We start from the raw sequence: 6,571 nt of genomic DNA on the forward strand, positions 1-6,571 counted from the left end.
CACTCAGAAGTGACGCACGCGGAAGCGCAGGGGAGAGATCAAAACAAAACAACGGTCACGAATTAGAAGTACAAAAAGAGGCTTTTGTAAAGAACAATGTCAGAGGATTTCGAAATAAGCCAAGAGGAGACTGGTTTTCCTTTGCTAAAGTAAGGAAACTTTGCTTCCTTTGCTCCTGATAACAAACGTTTGTTTTCACAAGACTCACCGGCGCATGCGCAACGCTGAACTCATACGTCATCCGCCCGGAACTGCTTCCGTGTAAGACTGATGGCGCAAGCTACATTAAAGTGATTATTACGTTTTGAATATGGATATTTTTCTTTAAAAAACGTATCTATAGTTGTATTTTATATTTAAATCTGTATCTATCTGTATTTATGTTCTACTGTTAGTGTTATCTGTATGCACCAAGGGTCTGAGAGTAACGCAATTTCAATTCTCTGTGTGTATGTGCTGTACATGTAAGAATTGACAATAAAGCAGACTTGACTTGACTTGACTTGATTTCACTTCTTTTGGACTGATGCACTGCAACACCCACTGAGTGCCATTAAACAGCTTGAAAGATCAAAGATAATTATTAATATAACTCCGACTGGATTCGTCTGAAAGAAGAAAGTCATATCAGTGTTTCCCATTCATTAACTAGACGGTGGCAGCCTGCCACAGTCTAATCTGTCCCGCCACGGTTTCATAATACACCGAAGATATATATATACCTCTCATATAACATAAAAAGTTATTTCACGTTGTGTTTCACGCCATTGCTTTGGCAAGTATCCGTAAAACGAATTAAAACCAAAAGCGAATAATATGACTTATCAAGTCTGTTTGCGCTGCTTGTTTCAAAGTGAAGCGCACATTGCGCACACGATCGGCTTGTGATCTGGTGTTTTCCGCGTCTCAGTCTCTCAGAGCGGCTCCGTTCACAGTGAATGCAGTGAACTCCGTTATTGAATGTGCTGTAAGTTTAGCGCACGTTTGGGAACGCAACGGCCACCAGTTATGCATAATTTTTACATTTGCATAATTTTCAACATTTTAATGTGCAAATGTTTACAGTATTTCATTAAATTAGTAATGTTTGTAAACCTGTTTTCACAGAAGCTGGAGTTTTCCGCCAAAATAAAAGCTCAAGGGTTTATCTCTTGCAAGCATGGCCTAAAATTAACAGACGCGCACAGAAAAAATACTGTACAGGTACAGCAAGCTCACTGTTGGGAAGAAAAATATAAATATTGGGGTGGGGGTTTATATGAATGTATTTCTGAAGGGAACTGACTTCACAAAAGTTTGGATGGCATTTTTCCCCTCTTATCATTGCTGATCCATAAGCGCCACCTGCTGTCAGAGAGTGAATTTGCTTTCTCATTCAGCCTGTCTGTTTTTGTTTCATGCAGGTTTTATCTTCGCATCTTTGTTTGTATCGTGATTAAAATGCAGTGGTTGGTTGATTTAATTAAATGTTTAGTTGTTGTAGTAGTAGCAACTGCCTGTTTTTTTGCAAAAACAGTTTCATGGCAAGGAAAAATATTTATGGCCGGTAAATTTTCTCAAGTCACCAGCCACTGGCAGATGTGAAAGTTAGTTTTAGGCCCTGCTTGCAAGTGTAGAAATTAGGACAAAAGTATTGCAATTTCCCTACTGTAGAGTAAGGTAAAATAATATACCTGAAAAAAAAATAATTTTCATTTATTTCACAGTGCAATTGTTTTACAATATATGGCTATTACTGTCATAGGAATAATAATATAAAATTATTATTATTATTTTATTCTAATTTGTTTGGCTTCCAAATTCACCAGTGAGACTGAGACACTATATCACAACTAAAATGAGGGTTGAGTCCCCTTTAAATTTCAAGAACAAGTACATTTACCAGCTTTTTTTTCTTTTAGTTTGCACACTGTGACTGAACCTGTGTTCGAGCTCTTAATTTTGAACTCTCAAAGTGCACCAGATTTATGAATTTAACTTTAAAATGTACAAAATTTTCTTTATCATTGCTGATCCATAAGCGCCACCTGCTGTCAGAGAGTGAATTTGCTTTCTCATTCAGCCTGTCTGTTTTTGTTTCATGCAGGTTTTATCTTTGCATCTTTGTTTGTATCGTGATTAAAATGCAGTGGTTGGTTGATTTAATTAAATGTTTAGTTGTTGTAGTAGTAGCAACTGCCTGTTTTTTTGCAAAAACAGTTTCATGGCAAGGAAAAATATTTATGGCCGGTAAATTTTCTCAAGTCACCAGCCACTGGCAGATGTGAAAGTTAGTTTTAGGCCCTGCTTGCAAGTGTAGAAATTAGGACAAAAGTATTGCAATTTCCCTACTGTAGAGTAAGGTAAAATAATATACCTGAAAAAAAAATAATTTTCATTTATTTCACAGTGCAATTGTTTTACAATATATGGCTATTACTGTCATAGGAATAATAATATAAAATTATTATTATTATTTTATTCTAATTTGTTTGGCTTCCAAATTCACCAGTGAGACTGAGACACTATATCACAACTAAAATGAGGGTTGAGTCCCCTTTAAATTTCAAGAACAAGTACATTTACCAGCTTTTTTTTCTTTTAGTTTGCACACTGTGACTGAACCTGTGTTCGAGCTCTTAATTTTGAACTCTCAAAGTGCACCAGATTTATGAATTTAACTTTAAAAGGTACAAAATTTTCTTCCGGGGGAGCATGCCCCCGGACTCCCCTAGAGGGGTCGAGGACCACCCACCACAGTCTCACAAATTCCTGTTGGAAACACTGCATATACACCTAGGATGATTTGAGGGTGAGTAATTTATGGGCTAATTTTCATTTTTGGGTGAACTAACCCTTTAAAACATGTCTATGAAGCCTGTTCAATTTACTCATTTACATAAAACTCTTATAGACACAGCAGCAAATAATGACCCATTTAATTCTGTGTCAGGGAAGGTGAAACATGGTCAAGAAAAACTTGTCTAAATTGTCTAAAAAAAAACTTTGGGGTGGGGGTGCCAATGATAAATGTATATGTTTGAAATGACCCCTTTAACAGCTATCAATCATGTCCTCTGTACACTAACATTATATAAAGTCTTAATTATTTCAAGAGGTCTTAAATTTGCGGACAGAAATAATGGAATCGTGATATGGCCTAATGTGATTTTTAAACACTGAACATTTTAGATTAAAAACTGCGCTGTTGCCTGTTGTCTACAGGATTGTGGTTTGCAATCAATGAAAAGCTTACATTTACGCCAAGCCATTCTTATGATCTACTATGTTTAAATCATACCTGCAAACTCCTCGTCTTTTAGGTAAGTTCATCATTCTAACAAGCACAGCTACTTTGTATATATTTCTGCTGTTCCATAATCACCACTTACTATCAGAGAGACTGAATATGAATTTTCAATCATACATTTTAAATCTATATAAATAATGTATAATTTTGACTGATACCTTTTCTTTAAAATGGTTTAAAGGCTGAAATGAGGTTTATAATTTTTAACCTTTTTGTTTTCGTCAAATCCTGTATTATTTGATCTCTAAATTTGTCTAAATTGTCATTTTTTTACAGTATATGGTATCAATATGGTATTAATGACAAACATTATTAACAAGAGCTCACCACAGTAGGGCAACAAGATCTTCTGCTGCCCAGCTGTGTCGGTGTGATCCGTGTGTGTGTGTGTGTGTGTGTGTGTGTGTAAAGAGTTCTAATAATATCAGAGAGTGAGTGTGTGTGTGTGTGTGTGTGTGTGTGTGTGTGTGTGTGTGTGTGTGTGTGTGTGTGTGTGTGTGTGTGTGTGTGTGTGTGTGTGTGTGTGTGTGTGTGTGTGTGTGTGTGTGTGTGTGTGTGTGTGTGTGTGTGTGTGTGTGTGTGTGTGTGTGTGTGTGTGTGTGTGTGTGTGTGTGTGTGTGTGTGTGTGTGTGTGTGTGTGTGTGTGTGAGAGAACAGACTGCATGATAGAGGGAACGAGAAAGAAGGAGAGCAGGACGGAGAGAGAGAGAGAGAGAGAGAGTGTGTGTGTGTATTACTCATCAGTGCTTCAGTTCTCAGGACGAAGGGAAGACATGATTTATTCATTTACCCGCAGGCAGGTTTTGATCTCTCTCTCTCTGGCTCAGACTGTCTTTCTTGTCTTGCTCACACAAACATACATAGTCTCTCTCTCTCTCTTCCCCACTGTTTCGGTGCCTCTCTCACCTCGCACTCTATTTCTCTCTTTGATAAACACACACACACACACACACAAGCAGCTCTGCTTCACTGGCCTTCAGGAGGAGGGGTAGTGAATGGAGGAGGAATGAGAGAGGAGATAATAAGATGGGGGGGATGAGAGAGGTGTGATTGGAGAGAGCGTTATGTGGGCAGGATGAAGGGCAAATTGATCTAATGATGATGGTAAGGTTAATTAGTGTTAATTAGCGTGTTACAGCGTGGCTTTCTTTGATTGGTGGGCTCGTTTTCCAGCTTTTAAAGTTCACTAAACAACCTGAAATTCACTCACTCCGTCAATCAAGACAAACACACACACAGTCAAACTTTCTCTGAAAACAAAAGCAGCTCTGCATTTCCCTCATGGAACACACACACACACACACACACACACACACACACACACACACACACTCACACACACTCACACACACACACAACGCGATCATAATCTCATTAACTACTAAACATAGACATAAACAAACAAGATTTAAACTTGACAGAGCACATACACACACGCACACACACACACACACACACACACCTCAGCTGACCTAAACGCATGAGAAATGAGATAAAGGCATGAATAGAGAGAAACACAGTGACTCAAACACACTCCAGAGGACGTGGCGCACCGCAGGACAGAATGAATACGACACTGAGAAGATTAGATCTATCATAAATGCATTTAATTTATTCTGTTTATTCTTTATCTAATTTAGCAGCACATTTGGATATTTTAACTAAAGATAATCTGTTACTGTGAAGGCTGTGTTAACGTTCATGTCTGTCTTTATGACAGCTACTTTATTCACAAGAGCATGAAATGATCTCCCTTTATGATATTAATATTGAATCCTGGTCTTGAATATTTCAGGTAAAATACATGTAGTTTACACAGTAGAGTATGATGCTAACAACACCAAGGTCAAGAGTATGATTCCTAGGGAATGCATGAACTGATGTTGAATGCAATGCATGTCGCTTTGGATATAAGCATCTACCAGCTGCATATATAATGAAATGGAAAGTGAAGCCTTATTATCAACATGCATGACATTCTATTGACCGCCAAAGGCAATCATTCAGACTCGTACCTCAGTGTATAAAAACATAGAAATGTATTGACACTTATGCACTTACAATATATGGGGTAAGTGTACAATAGTTAAGCTTAACCCAGTAATATTCCTATAGTTTGTATGATGCATGCTATTCTAAAGCAGTGGTTCTAAACCTTTTCATTAGCTGTAAGGGCCAAAAGCAAGCTTTGTAGGCCACATATAATTTGAGTGTACACATGACTTCAAAGTAACCAGGTTTAATGTTAGGAAATTATACAACAGTTTAATATTATTTATAAAACACAGGCAAAAACATTTAAACTGACAGTACATTACTTCAACTCCCGTTCAAAAGGGTCAGTAAGATTTTTTTTTTACATTAAATTAATACTTGCAATGATACATTAAATTTATAAAAAGTAAGGACTTTTACATTGTTACAAAAAAATATAATTTCAAATAAATGCTGTGTTTTTGAACTTTCTATTTAACGATGAATCCTGAAAAAATGTTTATAATGATTTCCACAAAAATGTTAAGCAGCGGTCTTCAACATAATAACAAGAAATGTTTTTTGGGCACCTAATCAACATGTTATAATGATTTCTAAAGAATCATGTGACAGTGAAGTCTGCAATAATGACTGCTGAAAATTCAACTTTGCCATTAAAGGAATAATTTATATTTTAAACTATTAAAAACATTATAACATTATTTTAATACTAATTATAATTATTATTAGTTATTAAAAAATACTTATTAATTATAAGTATTTTTGATTAAATAATTGCAGCTTTAGTGAGCATAAAAGGCAAAAAATTCTATTTTTACAAAGTGGATGGCATGTCACTTCGTGCTGCAATGGTCTGTGAGCCACAGGTTGAGAACCAGTAAAGAAAAAGGGCCAACCAAGAAACATATATTACATTAACCACTACCATCATGGCCTACTTTCCATAATCCAAACAGAAATGAAATTCTTGACATGAAAGCAGTTAATTGCATATTCAGAAATATAAAGCCTGTTAACATAAGGTGTCACAAACTTGATCAAACTTATGGAGCTACAAAATCGTTGATCCTAGAGTAGACACAAAAATCCAAATCAAATCATCAGTTTCAATCAAAGTTCCGTTTGATCTTTTTCTCCACTGTCATTATGCTCTATAGGATGAGAGAGGTGAGACGGCACATGCTGTGTGAGAGAGACAGACAGGACGGGCTGATAGAGTCATACAAAGAGTGAGATGACCTCAGTCTAGCGCACAGCCAAAGCATCACCACGGCAACATGTGCAAGA

The 6,571-nt window shown here is 36.7% G+C and overlaps 1 protein-coding gene across 2 annotated transcripts in view; it reads right to left on the minus strand.

Moving 5' to 3' along the window:
• LOC107668541 (probable JmjC domain-containing histone demethylation protein 2C) overlaps positions 1-6,571 on the minus strand; it is a 67,924-nt gene that overhangs the window by 20,892 nt on the left and 40,461 nt on the right. The window lies entirely within an intron of this gene.

Source organism: Sinocyclocheilus anshuiensis, unplaced genomic scaffold (assembly GCF_001515605.1).
Source record: "Sinocyclocheilus anshuiensis isolate Anshui unplaced genomic scaffold, SAMN03320099.WGS_v1.1 scaffold3132, whole genome shotgun sequence".
In the NCBI taxonomy this organism is placed as follows: domain Eukaryota; kingdom Metazoa; phylum Chordata; class Actinopteri; order Cypriniformes; family Cyprinidae; genus Sinocyclocheilus; species Sinocyclocheilus anshuiensis.